At 43.8% G+C, this 17,844-nt stretch overlaps 1 long non-coding RNA gene across 1 annotated transcript in view; it reads left to right on the top strand.

Moving 5' to 3' along the window:
• Nucleotides 1–6,768: 6,768 nt before the first annotated feature.
• LOC144589632 (uncharacterized) overlaps nt 6,769–17,844 on the top strand; it is a 29,103-nt gene continuing 18,027 nt past the window's right edge. Inside the window, exons 1-2 of the long non-coding RNA XR_013545871.1 lie at nt 6,769–6,856; nt 6,939–7,028. This is a non-coding gene — a long non-coding RNA (uncharacterized LOC144589632). The remainder of the gene's footprint in view (nt 6,857–6,938; nt 7,029–17,844) is intronic.

Here is a 17,844-nt window from a genome sequence, read left to right as displayed (position 1 = left end):
CATCTAAGGGCCTTTCCTAAAAATGAAAAATAAAAAATTACATATGCCAATTAGTTTCTTTGGCCATTACACTCTCTCTCCTGCCACTGACTCTTGGAATTATGGCTCTCAGGCTGAGGGCAGATCTGAAAAATGTCCCTTGATGCCTTGGTTTGCTCACCCTTAGTTTGTAGGGACTGGAGAAATGCCCCCCAGACAATTGAGGGTTGCCTTGTCTGGGACAGAATAGACTGTGCAAAATGTAACATTTATTCCTTCATACAGATAAGAGTGTACTATGTGTTTGTACTGTGCTCTGTGTCCATTATGAAAGCATTTACTTTGCACTGGTTTGAAGGTCCTTCTGAAACTGTGGAGGACTTAACAGGCCGCACGGTTAGGGGCATGGATGTAACTGCTACCCCCCATGTCCGCATCCCAGCCAGAAATCAGCAAGACCTTCACATGTGAAACATGAAAGTCTGCCAAGAAACCTGTAAGTGTATCCAGCTGAAAGTACTTATAGGCTCCTTTGCAGAACTTCACATTAAACATATAAAGATCGTCATTCTTCTTTCTGAGAGACATTCTCTAATTGGAATTAGGCTGTACCAGACAATAGGAGAATGAATTTTACCATATGTTCAGAGGTAATCAGTAGCTGAAAGTCTGTGGAAGAGTGACAGGCTTATAGGTTGTTGTCCATGGCAATTTAATTGGAGGAATAAATATTTTCAAGGTAGATAAAATGCTGCCGATGATCTAAATTTCTAAGAGCTATGTCTGTTCCTCCCAGTTTGTTGCTTACCAAGCTGTAAGCTGTCAAAAATAATAAATGACAATGAGATTTCAATTCTGAAATTAGTTGAATCAATCTCTGACTACACTGGCATTTTTCTTCTACATAATCCCCTCCCCTCCTTCAGAACACCTGAAAGATATTCAGACCCCTCACACATTTGTTAAAAGCATCAGTGTTAATGTATTTGGCGGACGTGTATGAAAGACAGGGTTTCTGCAAAACGGTTGGCAAGAAGCTCACGGGGTCTCTTGTTGTTGTTGTTTTTTTATTTGGAGATAGCAACTGAACTGTGCGTTCCCCGAGCTGCCGGTCCCTTGCATTTCAGCTTTTCACTTGGGGGGGAAATGTACTACTTTGACCTGATCCAGCTCTGATTCTCAGTGGTGGGGGTGCGGACTGGTATTAACTTTCAGCTCGGACATGCCATTGCATGAGTCACTCACCTTGCCCTCCCACTAGTGCTATGAATAATAAACGCAGGGAGGGGTGGTGATCTGATTAATATGCTGCCAGTGCCGAACAGTTTCCTCACAGGGCCACCTCATTTTGCTCCTTCAGGATGTCCAAAATCTGGCGTGAGCAGAAGCTTAAGTGCATTTGGAAGTTGCTGAAGCAGGCAAACAAGTGGTAAAAGAGTAAGGAGGTTCTCAAGGATGGATTTTACCCCATCCTGGGGTAAAAAGTCTTAGGCCATCAGGGGGTAGAAGACAGGATATCAATGTAATGAAAAGAAGTTTAAATATCGCATCACCTGTTTGTTTAAGGATCGAGAAGATCAGCTCAGCCCTTCTGTGTTGCCAAAATTTATATGAAGCCCCATAAAACCAACTCGAGCCTCTTATTATCCTTCCATTATAGATCACATTAGACTTTGGCAGTGAAGGCAACCTTAGCCAGTGGCCTTCCTGATTTGTGGTTTCCACTTGGCTTACCTTACTTACTTAACATTTATTTTGTTTCGTTAATGGTCAATGACAGAACAAACCTTAAGAGGAGAAATGCCCTGGATGGGATTGAATATATAAAGGTTTCGCATGACTGTGGATATATAAAGATGTTGTATGATTGTAGATTTGGAAAAACAGAGTCAAATGAAGTATTTAAACCCATATTGGGCCTTGACAGAGAGGTGATAAAAAAAAACATCATTGACATCTATAATCTATTTATTATGCTGCCCTCTCTCCAAGAATTTTAGTACAGTACACGTGGTTTCTTTTTGCCCACATTTTATCCTCTCAACAGTCCTGTGAAATAGTTTAAGCGACGAGATGGTGAGCTTCAAGACTGAGTGGCATTTTGGATCTGTGCCTTTCAGTCTACAGATATGAATTATATTTCCCTATGGGTGTGTCAACACTTCTTGTAACTAACTCTATTATCTATTTACTGTACTTGCAATGTAAACATATAAACCTTCTCTCACAAATCCATTGCCTGTTATCTTCTGGATCATTGTCTTATGTTTCATGTTACTTTAACATGTAATTAATAGTGAAAGACAGTACAACTAGATTTCACTCCCAGACATTTAAATGTTTCCATTTTGGTGGCTTCCAGTGATTCACTTGTTTATAGAACATGAATTTCACACAAAGGAGAAGTCATTCCAGTAACAAAAGGTATCAATGTATTCGTGAAAGCTTTCACGGGCGGGATCTAATGGTTGTTGTGGGTTTTTTGGGCTCTTTGGCCGTGTTCTGAAGGTTGTTCGTCCTAACATTTCACCAGTCTCTGTGGCTGGCATCTTCAGAGGACAGCATTCTGTGCTCTGGTGTAGTTGGCTTGGGAGTGCAGTATTTATGGCTGTGAGATAGGCTTTTGTCTTTTTCTGTTGATGGGTGATTAGTACATAAAAAGACAAAAGCCTATCTCACAGCCATAAATACTGCACTCCCAAGCCAACTACACCAGAGCAAAGAGTGCTGTCCTCTGAAGATGCCGGCCACAGAGACTGGCAAAACGTTAGGAAGAACCACCTTCAGAACATGGCCAAAGAGCCCGAAAACCCACAACAACCAAGAAAAGGTATCATTCTGGGAGCACAATTCTGTCAATGAAGAGGAAGTCCTTCCATCTGTGGAAGATTTGTACCTCCATTATCAGAGGTGGAATCACCCATACACACATGCTATAATGTCAGGATATATGGAGAACACATTTCACTTAGAAGGCTAAGTTGTATTATAGCTTGTCATCTGGGAACTGCATAGCTGCATTGAGTGAATGCAGATGAGGCCAATTTAGAAGTACAAAAACTATAATCTCCACCATTTTCTCTCCATTGCTCACTCTCTCTCTCAAACTCAGTTCGCAAATGCTCAGATCACCGTAAAATAGTTCTAAGGACATAAATTATGTGTTAAATAAGTGAAGAATCAAGAGCTTTAAAAACAAGAGACCAGAGGTGTATGTTATATATATAACAAGTGGACATCCAATCTTGGGAAGTATTTTAAAAAGGCTTTCCCTGCTAACCAAGTCAAAAGCCTTTGTGAGATCTATGAAGGCCACAAAGAGTGGCTGTTGTTGTTCCCTGCACTTCTCCTGCAACTGTCTGAGGGAAAATACTATGTCAGTTGGTGGATCTATTAGCTCGAAATCCACACTGTGATTCTGGATAGACTCTGTCTGCAAGCACCTGGAGTCTCTTCAGCACAACACGGGCCAGCAGCTTCCCTACAACGCTGAGAAGAGAGATACCACAGTAGTTATTGCAGTCGCCCCTGTCGCCTTTGTTCTTATACAATGTGACGATGTTTGCATCCATATCCTGTGGTACTCCACCTTCCCTCCAGCAAAGACAAAAGACTTCATACAGCTTGGTGGTGATGATCTCTTTACAGCACTTCAACACTTCAACAGGGATGTTATCCTTTCCAGGTGCCTTGCCAGAGGCAAGGGAATACACAGCCGCTTTTATTTCTGCTAAAGTTGGTTCACTGTCCAGCTCTTCCAAGACAGGCAGGCACTCGATGTTATTTAATGCCTCTTTGGTTACTACATTCTCTCTAGAATATAGCTCAGAGTAGTGCTGCACCCAGCGTTCCATCTGCTGTGCTCGGTCCTGGATGATCACGCCTATAGCAGACTTCAAGGGAGCAGATTTCTTCTGTATTGGACCTAAAGCCTGCTTGATAACATCATACATTCCCTTGATGTTACCTGTGTCCGCTGCTGTCTGTATCTGAGAGCAGAGCTGAAGCCAATAGTCGTTGGAACATCTCCTGGCAGTCTGTTGGACTTGGCTACGAGCAGCTTGAAGAGCCTGCAAGTTGTACTCACTAGGACACGCTTTGTATGCTGCTAGAGCTCTCCTCTAATCCTTGATGGCTGGCATCAACTCCTCCGAATGGGCTTCGAACCAGTCAGCCGTCTTTTTGGTCTTCTTGCCAAATGCGGACAAGGCAGTGTTATAAACAGCATTCTTGAAATGTTCCCATCGTTCAGGTGCATTTGCATCAGCCGGGCCTGGAAGGTTTCCTCAAGCGCTTGGGCAAATTCCTCCACTTTTCTTTGATTGCAATTCTTGTTGATGTCAATACGTGTGATACAATCCTTTTGTTCGCAGTTTTACTCTACTAGACACCAGGGAGTGATCAGTATCACAATCAGCACTCTGGTAACTGCGTGTGATCGTAATACTAGGAAGGCAAGAACATCTAGTGAGGATCAAATCGAGCTGATGCCAATGCTTCGATCTTGGGTGTCTCCAGGAAACTCTGTGTTGAGGCTTTGTATTAAAGAATGTGTTGGTGACACAAAGACCATAATAACAGCAAAACTCCAGCAAGCGTTGGCCATTTTCATTCATCTTCCCAATGCCAAAAGAGCCTAGACAGGTGGGCCAAGAGTTGTGATCAGCACCAACTCTAGCGTTAAAGTCTCCGAGAATGAACAGCGTCTCTCTCTCTCAGGGACTTTTTTGATAGTAGTTGCCAGATCGTCATAGAATTTGTCTTTGACTTCTGTTGTGGACGACAGTGTTGGTGCATATGCACTGATGAGGGTGACCAGTCCCGCTGATGATTGGAGCTACAGAGACAGGATTTTTTCACTCCCCACAGTAGGTGGAACAATGGATTCCAGCAAAGTATTTCTGACCGCAAAGCCAACACCATATTCCCTGGTCTCATTCAATGGTTTTCCCTGCCAGAAGATTGAAAAGTTTTTTTCTTTGACAGATCCCATGTCTGGCAATCCCGTCTCTTGCAGGGCAACAATGTCCATCCACAGTCTACTCAGTTCGATGTTGATGACAGCTGTCTTGCGCACGTTGTCTATTTCCTGCAGGTTGTCAGAAAAGCCAGGGGTCATTGTCCGAACATTCCAGGTGCCCAACTTTAGGGCAGAAGTTTTCTTCTGATTGTTGCATGGTGCAGGGTTATCGATCTGCTTGTTGGCTTTCACCCTCCCACCATCAGAAGTAGCCCCTGGCGTCATGCTCTACGCCAATTGAGCAAATACTTATAACCAGTAACTGCTAGTTCCTGTGTTATTTCGACACTGTATGCGAAGCTGGAGTGTCCTCTCCAGAGCACGAAGCCTGGGTAGAATAATATGGAGGATAGGCTGTTACCCAAGCAGCAAATCCCCCCTCTCCACATCACTGAAATAGTCCAATGGAAAGGCAAGAGCCAATACAACTGGTTCCAGTGACATTGCAGGAGTTGGCAGAACGACATGAACTGCCTACGGGACTCCGGCTCCGGATTTTGCCTCAAGGTTATCTCCTGAAGCCTCTTCCATCGGTGGATATACCCACAAGGCAGTGGAGGTTTGAAATCAGAGTTTTCCTTCTCCTAGATGGGCTGCCTTCCAGGGCTGACGAGCCCCACCTACCTGCCCTGCTCCCTAATAGTGCGGAAGTATGATCCTACTCCTAAAACATTCCTGCCCCCAGGTGTATGAAATGCTATTTGGCTTTCCTATTTAACAGAATAGAGTCAAAAATAGAACCAGAGAATTTCACACACCGTTAGGCGCGCCCTTCTGCTGGGACTAATTAAAAGCCAAAGCCCCACCCCCTCAGACGATGCGGTCAGGGAGTACAAAGGTCAGCCTACCAGACAGATCTCACCAAATAAAATGTCCCCCAAGCACATCTCCCTCCTGCCTCTCCTTTCTCTTCAGGAAAGGGGCTTAGAGCTTCTGCTGGCACTATAAAAAACATACAGTACATTACATATATAATGTAAGTAGATTATTTACGAGCTAATATAGCTCAGTGAGTTGGAGCACCTGACCATAGAGTTAGGAGCCAGGGGTTTGAATCTCCTCTGTGCCTTCTCGGGGGGAGGGCAAGAACATCACCTAGTGTGTACATTTCCTGTCAATCTCTGTGGCCTTGGGCAAATTGCATGATCCCAGAGTGCTAGTAGAAGTAGGGACTGGTACATCACTTTGTAGTATACACTGAAATCTCCTGAAGGATGGGCATAAGTCAGAATCGACTTGCTGGGACATAATTATTAACTGGATGATTAAATATTTATGCACAACTGTAACCTGTTTTCAAGGTGACTGGATGCAACTGAAGAAGATGCATGTCTTTGTATGGGCTGGGGTTAGATGGAGAAGGATATCCAAACGTTTTGCTCCCTGTCCTTGCCTTCTCTGACCATGCTTACTTTCCTTCAATATACACTGATATCTTAGGGCTGCTGGTGTCACTTCCTCATATTTGCTTGTTTACAACTGGACAAGATGGTCTTCCCTCCTCATTCCATATACAGATCTAGCTTGGGAGGTAGCTGAATCTTACTTCAACAGTGGTGGTAGAACTGCACCCCCCATTGTCCCCATGACGATAGCAGGCTAGTCTACCAGCAGGCTGGGTGGCTATGGTTTCAGCACCCCTTCCCCAACATTTGCTGTTCATGGGGATTGCTTATTCTGCCTAATGGCTGGGCTTGCCTTGGAGCAGGCAGTGGAACTAAAGATTTCAGAAATGTCTTATTTTCAGATAGATTCTGATGATTAGTAATGAAATGTTTTCTCCTCTTCCATGTTTCTTTGTCAGAGTGGTTCATGGTGGTTCTATCAGAAGCTCTATCCATAGCAAGTCCTTCAAAGGTAAGCAGAGAACTGCTTGAACCTCTTTTAAAAATCACTTTGCCTGACCAGTCTGCATATAACCTTTACCATTTTCTTCTAGACTTGAAGGCTAGTCTGAGCACAGAGGAAATGTCTTCATCTACCATGAGCACAAACCAGGACTGGTGTAAGACCACTTGAGTTGTAACAGGTAATAAGAGTTCGTGTGCCAGATTCTGGTTTTTTGTGTGTTTACAATGGTGCAGTACAGGTTGGCTTGTTTTGTTTCTCTTCTGCTCTCCCTCCCTGTCTCTTTCTCTCACTGACTTTCCTCTGTATCAGACAATTTTTTAAATTATCAAATCACTTCTTCTTTACTTTCTTATGTCAACCCTTCAGTTTGCATCGCAGGAAGGACTAGGAGAATAATGTGAAACAGAAGCAGGGGCATGGCAACTCATAAAGTTTATTGAGTGTTGGTACTGTAAGTTTATTCCGTATTGAAAGAAGTATATGTCACTCACAAGTCTTCTTTGTTAAAAATCATTATGCCCATATCAGCTAGTTTTTATTAGGTAAGAAAGAGAGAGTGCGTATGTCAGCTGTTAAGAGGTGAGCCAAGAACCAGGAGCCAAGAGTTAAGTCATGGCACCAAAGCTGAGGAACAAACCAGATGTCAGAGTGAAGGAACTCATAGAAGCATGCCAGAAAGACCTTGTTGGTCAGTCAGTATAGCAGCTCAGATAGGATGCCCTTCAGTTTGGGAGGCCCAAAATTCTAGTTTTGAAGGGTGGGAGGTTTTTTTTTTCTCCACAGCTCAGAAAGATATTCCATAGCTGTACAGAAAGCTGAGGGAACTTGAAGGCAACACTGGAGCATATTTTAAAGAGCTAGCTCATTGTGACATCTCTCCCTCACCCACCCACGGCCCCTTTTCATTCAACATTAAGACAGTACATTTTACCTCAACTGAGACCCTATTCTGGGATTGGGTCATCGCTTCGTAGTCCTGATTTGGATTCCTCTCCTGTCCATCTTCCAATTTTATTGCCTCAAAGCTGTAACAGTGCTCTATTAGCAGGAAATGAGATGCACAACTTTCTTTATTGTGCCATCCATAGTTTCAGGGATATTGATTGCCCTGTTCACCAAATGAGCTTTTGAATGTCTCTGCGCCTAACTTTTGCAGTAAAGAGTTCAGGCAAAGGAAATAAGAAGAACCGTGTTATACAGAAAATAGTTGTCAGAGTAGAGGCCATGTTGTCTCTTTCAGCAATGACAAAAAACAAAACAAAAACAGAAGTATGGTGGCATCTTTAAGGCTAACAAACTCATGTCATGTGTGAGCTTTTGTGGGCAATCACCAACCTCTTCATATGCATAGTCAGAAGATGTGGGTTAATCCCATGAAAGCTGACACTAAACTAATCTTAAAGGTGCCACAATATTTTCGTTTTTGTTTCATTTTTGTAAAAGGAAATAGAAGTATTAAACAATGCAACTAAACAATGCTACCGCTAGGTGGCATGATTTTAAACTAACGCTGAAATAAAAGTATTGTGTTATAAGAATGTTAATCAAATAATACAAGAAATGTTATATTTTAGGGTGGATTGATAATTCTTCTGAAGCATAATCTAAGAAATGGTATATAAAGATGGATTAGCTGAAGGAGGGTGTGACAAACCCAGACCTACTGGGATCTATCACACAGTTACTAAGCTGCCACCAACCATTCCCTATAATAAGTCACACAGACCAGGGATGGATTTTTAAACAACAAAAGAATAAGGTTTATTTTAAATACAAACAGGGTAAATAAAACAATCAGGTGAATAAAATAAAGTAACGTGGCTTATTCTCACACACACAAGCATACAGTTTGGTTCACCTAGAACCTTTAACTTAAAGCACAGACCCTGAACCCATCAGTTCTGGCTAACCAACAGACCCCTGAACCTTTCAGGCTGGTACTCTGACACACAGTAGTACCCTGTCAGACACCCAGACTCCCACAACAGCTTCTTCTTCCCCAGCTGCTGCTTCGTCCCAACCCAGTGTCTCACAGTCTGTCTCAGCATCTCCCTTCACCACACAGGCATCACATATTTATACAGTACAGCCCCTCCTCCTGATGTCCCGCCTTCCACTCCCCATAGGATGGAACTTTCCCTCCAAACCCATGACAGACAGGTAACATCAGTGCTGTTATGTAACACCTCCCCTCTTTATAAGTTGTTTTGTAGGGGGAAAGCTAAGGTGCTTTTCACCAAAAAACAACCTGTATAAAACACACAACACCAATTATACCTACCATATTATACTTACTTACATTCTAAGTTAAACATTTCAAATAGGCATTTAAACATTTACCATATACATTACATCAATTTACCTTTATTAATACAAACCAATTTAAAACCAGGTACATTTTAACTTTTTGTTTTCATTATATACATATAGTCCATGTTCTTTCGCCGTCTTCAGTCTTCAGGTCTTCTTGATAAGGCGTCAGCAACACAGTTCACTGACCCTCTGACCACCTTCACTTCAAAGTCATAGTCCTGTAAGTTCAAAGCCCACCTCATAAGTTTGCTATTGTGGGTTTTCATTGTCTTTAACCATTGCAATGGTGAATGGTCAGTACACAGAATAAAATGTCTTCCCCAGATGTAAGGCTTGGCCTTCTGGATCGCGTAGACTATGGCCAAACACTCCTTCTCCACGGTTGCCAAATGTCTCTCACCTTTTTGAAGTTTCCTACTCAGGTAGGACACTGGATGTTGGTCACCATTCTCATCCTCCTGGCACAGAACTGCTCCTACCCCGGTGTTAGACGCATCGGTGTAGATGATGAACTCCCGGTCGAAGTCTGGAGCACGCAGGACAGGATAGTTGATTAACGCCTCCTTCAACCTCTGGAACGCCGCCTCACAGACGCTGGCCCACGGGATGCGGTCATCAGCCTTCTTCCTCGTCAGATCGGTCAGCGGAGCCGCAATCTCGCTAAACCTCGGGATGAACTTTCTGTAGTAGCCCACCAACCCAAGAAATGATTTGACTTTTTTCTTGGTGTTGGGTCTAGGCCAATCACGAACAGCTTCTATTTTGGCCTCCAGGGGTTTTATCACTCCTCCCCCTACCATGTGACCCAAGTATTTTATTTCTGGGCTACCCAGCTGACACTTGCTGGCCTTTACTGTTAGCCCTGCTGCACTTAACCTCTGCAGCACTAACTCCAGGTGTATCAGGTGATCTTCCCAGGTATTACTGAAGATCCCTATGTCGTCAATGTAGGCCACTGTAAAGTCACTGAGCCCTGCCAAGGTCTGGTCCATCAGCCTTTGGAATGTGGCTGGTGCATTTCTGAGACCAAAGCTCAGGACTCGAAACTCATAGAGACCAAAAGGGCTGCAAAAGGCAGTCTTTTCTTGATCCCTGGGATCAATTCTTAATTGCCAATATCCCTTTACCAGGTCCAATGATGAGATGAACCGACAACCCCCTATGGTTTCAATCAGGTTGTCTAGCCTGGGCATTGGGTAGGCATCAGGAGTGGTTACACGGTTTAATTTCCTGTAATCGACACAAAACCTAATGCTCCCATCAGGCTTGTCCACAAGGACTATCGGAGAGGACCAAGGACTAGAAGAGGGGACGATTATGTTCTCCCTCAGCATCTCGTCCAGCTCCTTCCGCACCTTGTCCCTATAGGGTCCCGTTACTCGGTATGGGGATACTGCCTGCGGGGGTGCATCCCCTGTGTGGATCCGATGCATCACTCCCTTCACTATCCCCGGCTTGTTGGAAAACACCTGTTGATATTTGCTAAGCAGCATTTTTAGTTCTTGCTGCTGGTCTTGGGTGAGTGCAGGACTGATCTTTACCTCCTCTGGGTTGTATTTTACTTCCCCTCTACCCTCCCAGAAGGGCAATTCAGCTTCCTCACTCTCAGCTGCTTTTATCGCGAATAAAACCCTCTGTTCCCCTCTGTAGTAGGGTTTTAGGGCATTCACATGAACCACCCTCCTTGCTTGGTTCTCCTCCTGCTCTATTAGGTAGTTCAGGTCTGACATCTTGGAAATGACCCTATATGGTCCTGCCCATTTGAGCTGCAGCTTATTCTCCCTGCAGGGCCTAAGCCAAAGCACTTCCTCCCCTGGGTCAAAGTGCCTCTCTCTAGCTTTGTGGTCATACCATGTTTTCTGTCTGACCTTCTGAGCTTGCAGGTTTTCTGCTGCCAGCTCTAGATTTCTCCTTAGGTCATTCATCAAGGTGTCTATGTAAGTCACAACGTCTTGTGGGTCATCCTGGGTGATCTGCTCCCAATCTTGCTTGATCAAATCAAGGGGCCCTTTCACCCTCCTCTGCTGTGTTTTGTTCACCCCTAAGTGTGCAGCAAACATGTCAGAGTGCCCCCTTTGTAAAATCATGGGGCGATACTTTTCAGGTACCACCAGCTGACTTCTGATCCCATCTCCCCCTTTTGAGATATTCCTCAGGGTTTCTCTATATAAAATCCCCTTTTTCTCCAGAAATCTCACTGGGGTTTCAGGTGTCAGCTGGGCGTCAGTCACCTGTTCAAAACACTTTTGGAGAGTGGCGTCTGCCTTTTGCTCCTGTCCAAATCTGCTGTCTGTGGTTAAGGTTTCCACCACAGCTTCTGAACTCCCCCCACCTGCTTCCGTCTCTGGCTCATCATTACCCCCCTGAACTGTCCCTGTGGTGGCTTGTGAGCGTGTAATCACTAGCACCCGTTTCACATGTTCAGCCAGGTCATTTCCCACGAGCACGGCTGCTGGCAGAGTCGATGAAATCGCTATCCGCCAATCTCCCCTCCAGCCTTGAAAGTTGACAGGTACCTCTGCTACTGGCAGAGAGATTATCTGCCCCTCAATCCCTGCCACCTTCATGCTCTCATTTGGGATTATAAACTCCCTAGGGATGATATCTGGATGGCATAGGGTTACTTGGGAACAAGTGTCCCGCAGCCCCCTATACTGACGGTCAAGTATTCCTACGTCCACCCCTGCTGTCTCAAACAACTGAGAATCTGTTTTTATCAGCAAGCAGCGCTTTACCTCCAGAAGAGGACCATTTTCCTCAGCCTGATCAGCAGAGGCAGCTGTCCCAGACTGAGTAGCCATGGCAACAGGCTCCCTCTGTGACACTGAGCCTTGCTCTTTCTGGACACAGAACACAGCTTTTGGCTTGGTCCCACTAGAATTCTGAGGCACCATTCCTTTTAGCTGCTTTAATTTTTCACACTCTGAGATTAGATGACCCTTTCCCTGACAGAAATAACATTTTCTAGTGTATTTGGATTCTCTCTCCTCTTGTTTCGGTTTTCCCTCCAAATTCTGAGGGCTTGGTTTCATGCCTGAGGGCTTCCCTTCACCATGGGCCCCTCCCCCTTGCTGGCTTTTCCCTGGTCCCTGAGAGTACTTGCTGTAGGTTTCTTTGGGTTTACCTACAGATTTCCCCTCACCCAAGGGCTTTCTTATTTGGGAGATAAAATCCGCGATTTCTGCGGCTGCTGCCACAGATTTCGGTTTCCTTTCCCTCACCTGGAATTTCAATTCCCCCTGCAGGACTGAATAGAACTGTTCCAGGGCTATCAAGTCTTTAAGCTGCTCATAGGTCTCTATTCCCTCCTGCGACAGCCATTTCTCAAGCAGCCTCACCAATTGGGCCCCCACTTGGGTAAAAGTCTGTTCTGGCTTCTTGGTGAGGGACCTGAACCTTTGTCTCAGCTGCTCTGCATTTATCCCATGTCTTGCAAACACCAGTTTTTTAAACTCTGCGAAATCTTTCATCCGTTCCTCAGGCATCTCGGCATAAACCTCAGCCAGGCTACCACTGATTAAAGACCGCATGATGGTCATCTTCTCAGTTTCCCTCACTGAGAAGTCCACAAACGCTCTTTCCACTAAGGAAAAGAACACCTCAGGACAATCTCCCTTGTGGTACACAGGGAATTTCTTCAGATCAGCCTTAGACAACTGGCCTCCCTCAGAATCCCTATTGTTATTATTGTTCTGGTTCATCATTTCCAGTTTTTTTAATTCAAACGCCATTTTCTCTCTCTGCAATTCCCTCTCCATTTCCATTCTCTCCCTCTCTAATCTTTCTTCTTTTTCCAATTGCCTCATCCTCAATTCATGCTGTTGGGCTATGAGCAATTTTCTAAGTTCTGGGTTCTGCTCTCCTGTGCTGTCACCCTGCACTGAGCCAAATTCATCCTCAGAACCTTGGTCAATCTGGGGGTCTTTCACATCACTCATTTCTGCCATCTGGCTTCGAGTCAAGGGCATAATCCCCCCTCAGAACAGGCTGCTTTAAAAAGTCAAGCCTCAGAATAAAACGACCACTTTTTTTCCTTCTTGCCTCAGAACCAGCTCTCCCTAGAGATTGCTGCTGTTCTTCAGCACTTAAATCGCAACAGTATCGAGTCAGAGCCTACCCCCCTCTGCTGGGCCTCTCAGCTGGCAAGCTAGCTCGCTGTTGCTACGCAGTTTTGCCTCAGCGTTTTCCCGCCAAAATCAGGCTGCCTCAGAGCACCTTAATCTAAGTCTCCCCAGTTGGCACGTTCTTCTACTAGTGCACCTCCCCGTGAGGTACACCTAGAAGATTACCTACGCGCCTCAGACTGTCCCTGACTAGACCCCCCTTGCTCTGGGCACACTTGCCAAGGCTTTGCTGGACCGCTGGACAACTGGACCAGACGTATCCCACACGCTGGACACCAATCAATGTGACAAACCCAGACCTACTGGGATCTATCACACAGTTACTAAGCTGCCACCAACCATTCCCTATAATAAGTCACACAGACCAGGGATGGATTTTTAAACAACAAAAGAATAAGGTTTATTTTAAATACAAACAGGGTAAATAAAACAATCAGGTGAATAAAATAAAGTAACGTGGCTTATTCTCACACACACAAGCATACAGTTTGGTTCACCTAGAACCTTTAACTTAAAGCACAGACCCTGAACCCATCAGTTCTGGCTAACCAACAGACCCCTGAACCTTTCAGGCTGGTACTCTGACACACAGTAGTACCCTGTCAGACACCCAGACTCCCACAACAGCTTCTTCTTCCCCAGCTGCTGCTTCGTCCCAACCCAGTGTCTCACAGTCTGTCTCAGCATCTCCCTTCACCACACAGGCATCACATATTTATACAGTACAGCCCCTCCTCCTGATGTCCCGCCTTCCACTCCCCATAGGATGGAACTTTCCCTCCAAACCCATGACAGACAGGTAACATCAGTGCTGTTATGTAACAGAGGGGAATAAAATATTTTTTACTAGTTCAATGAGAGTCTTCTTGACACTTTTCATCCAAACCTTTTGAGAACTGATAGCACCCAAAAGATAATGAAAGTGCAACAATGCCTTCCTTGTAGTCCAGAACACAGTACAATATATAATCATCTCTATTGTTCATCATTTCAGAATATAATGTATTTTTCATTTTCACTAAAATTGTTTTTTCCTGTGTAGAAATTGTAATGATCCCAAACACACATACACATGTGCCATCAAGACAATTCTGACTTATGGTGACATTTCTAGGGTTTTCCAGGTAGAGAATAGTCAGAAGTGGGTTACAATTCCCTTTTTTCATGTAAGACATGCTTACATAAAAACTCTCATGGTAAGGGAGCCATTTAACCTCAAACCTTTGTATTAGCATTAATTTCTTCCATAGTGTTTCTCTTCAGGATATTTTTTTTTCTTTTATCCTTCTTTTTCAACACGGGCAAGCTTTTTGCCCATGTTGTGCTGAAAAGGCTCCAGGTGCTTGCAGACAAAGTCTATCCAGAATCACAGTGTGGATTTCAAGCTAATAGACATGGTATTTTTCCTCAGACAGTTGTAGAAGAAATGTAGGGAACAACAACAGCCAGTCTTTGTGGCCTTCATAGAACTTAGAAAGGCCTTTGATATGGTTAGCAGGGAGGGCCTTTTTAAAATACTTAACACAATCAGGTCCTTTCATGAGGAAATGAAGGGCACTGTAGTTTTCAATGGCTCAACATCAGATCCCTTTAACATCTGAAGTGTAGTGAAACAGGGCTGTGTCCTCACGCCGATTCTGTTCGGGATCTTTTTTGCTGTCATACTGAAGCAAGCTTTTAGAACTGCAACCGAAGGTGTCTATCTACGGACTAGATCAGACAGAAAGCTTTTTAATCTCTCTAGATTGAGAGCAAAGACCAAAGTCCACTTGAAATGCATGTGGGACTTCCTCTTCACCGATGATGCAGCCGTTGTTGCCCAATCCACTGAAGACCTCCAAAAACTCATGAATCATTTTAGCAAGGCCTGCCAAGACTTTGGATTAACAATCAGCCCGACGAAAACACAAGTCATGGGCCAGGGTGTGGATTCACCTCCCTCTATTACTATCTCCAAACAGGAATTGGAGGTTGTTAATGATTTCATGTACCTTGGCTCAATGATCGCTGACACCCTATCTCTAGATGTCAAGCTGGATAAACGCATTGACAAAGCAGCTACCATGTTCTCTAGACTCACAAAGAGAATATGCCTCAATAAGAAGCTGACAGTATATACCAAGATCCAGGTCTATAGAGCCTGTGTCCTGAGCACACTCCTGTACTGCAGTGAGTCCTGGACCCTTTGTGCATGGCAGGAGAGGAAGTTGAACACGTTCTATATGCGTTGTCTCCGACACATTTTTGGTATCACCTGGCAGGACAAGTTCCAAATAGAGTAGTTCTAGAGCAAGCTGGAATATTTAGCATGCATACATTACAGAAACAGCAATGTCTATATTGGCTTGGGCATGTCGTGAGAATGGCTGACAGTCAGATTCCAAGAGATCTCCTGTATGGAGAACTAGTACAGGGAAATCGCTCTGGAGGGAGACCACAGCTGCGATACAAGGATATCTGCAAGCAGGATCTGAAGACCTTAGGAATGGACCTCAACAGATGGGAAACCTTGACATCTGAGCATTCAGCCTGGAGGCAGGTGGTACAGCATGGCCTCTCCCAATTTGAAGAGACCCTTGTCCAGCAGGCTGAGGCGAAGAGGCAGTCCCGAAAGCAGCAAAATCAGGGATCTGGACAGGGGACAATGTGTATTTGTCTTCAATGTGGAAGGAATGGTCACTCTCAAATTGGCCTTCTCAGCCACACTAGATGCTCTTCCAAGACCTCTATTCAGAGCATGTTACCATAGTCTCTTGAGATTGAAGGATGCTTACCTACTCTTTTTCAGGTTATTAAGAAATGGGAATGCTAAAGTCCATCTGAAATAATGTAGTTCAATTCATTCAATAGCAAACGTATCATTTGAATCCATAGACAACTGCTGAGTAACAAAAGAGAGCTATTAGCATCATGGGTTACCCTTGAATGTTGCAGGATACAAAAAGACCCACTTCAAAAAAGCCCAACGAGAGTGAGCAAAGTGCCCCTAGAATACCTGTTAATTTATCAAGGCATTTATATATTTTTTCATTTGAAAAATTCCCAACAATACAATAAAATGAAATAATACATTGAGAAATAGTGATGAAGCAATTCTTGTTGTGAACAGAACCATATGTCTGTGAGAGAGAAAGAAAGAAAGAAAGAGAGAGAGAGAGAGCGAGCATACATGCAGAGGTACAATATTACTATGAAGAAGAGAAAATTGAGCTCACTCAGTCCTTTGCCATTATATTCCTAGAGGAGGGCATGACACTGGCTGCATAACTACCTCAGTGGATGAAGATAATGTTTTCGGATCCCATTTACAATTATATGGTACTTCTAGTATTACTATTCATACAGTAGATAAGTGCATGTGGCTTAGTATTACTATGTGCCTTCAAGTTCATCATCATCATCTTAAAACTGCAGAATCATAGTGTCATAGAGTTGGAAGAGATCACTGAGGCCATCCAGTCCAACCCCCCACCATGCGGGAACATACATCAAAGTACTCCCAACAGATGGCCATCCAGCCTCTGCTTAAAAACCTCCAAAGAAGGAGACTCCACCACCCTTTGAGGCAGCCTAGTCCACTGTCGGACAGCTCTGACCATCAGGAAGTTCTTCCTAATGTTCAGATGGAATCTCTTTTCCGGTAGTTTGGAAGTGGAAGGGACTCTATGGATCATGGAGTCCAGCCCTTGTCAAAGAGGCACAGTGGGGATTCAAACTCCCAACCTCAAGCTTTGTAGCCAGAGACCTGAATCACTTGCCATCCAACAATTCTTTATGACTTATGGAGTCTCTTTCTAGGGTTTTCCCAGGTAGAGAGTACTCAGAAGTAGTTTACCACTCCCTTCCTCTAGGGATACACTGGGACTATGTAGCTTGCCCAAGATTACATTGGTTGGCTTTCTCTTACAAGGCACAGTAGGGAACTGGTTCTAGCCCCATATAATTATATTTGATCAGAGCATCGAACATGCTAACCATGCTAACATTTGAAAAGAAGCTTATAGTGTTACTAATTTGTGGTTACTGCCAAGTTATCCCTAGTATTATGCAAGCAATTATTTATGTTAAAAATTATCAACATATTACATGATCATTTGAAAAAACTAAACAAATAAAAGGAAACACTTTTGCTTTCCTTCTTGCAGACAATTTTGATACTGCATGTTAGAAATATTTATAAAAATATGTAAAGAAAAATGGAACAAATTATGTATTTCTTTTTTTTTTTACTGTTAGCATCTGCTTTTTCAGTAGAGACATTATTTGCAAACATTCATATGTTATGTTTTTAAAAGCAGAGAAATATCCAGCCTGCATGGTTGCAACGTGGGCTCTTTTGAGACAGTTGTTTCCACATGAAGAAAACAATGGTGAGCTGGGGGGGGTGTTAGCACTTTTACTTGCTGTATATGGAGTATGCACATTTTGTTACATGCCTGAAAATTTTTGTGTGTAATATAGTTCTACGAGTTGTTTAGAAGAAGTTGCCATCTGCCTTGGGTGACTTCATTAGGAAAGGAGAAAGAGAGAGAGAAATATTTTAATAATGATTTTTAA

The sequence above is a fragment of the Pogona vitticeps genome, chromosome 5 (genome assembly GCF_051106095.1).
Source record: "Pogona vitticeps strain Pit_001003342236 chromosome 5, PviZW2.1, whole genome shotgun sequence".
Taxonomy (NCBI): domain Eukaryota; kingdom Metazoa; phylum Chordata; class Lepidosauria; order Squamata; family Agamidae; genus Pogona; species Pogona vitticeps.
The sequence above is the reverse complement of the archived record's forward strand: the minus strand, read 5'-3'. Positions and strand labels throughout refer to the sequence as shown.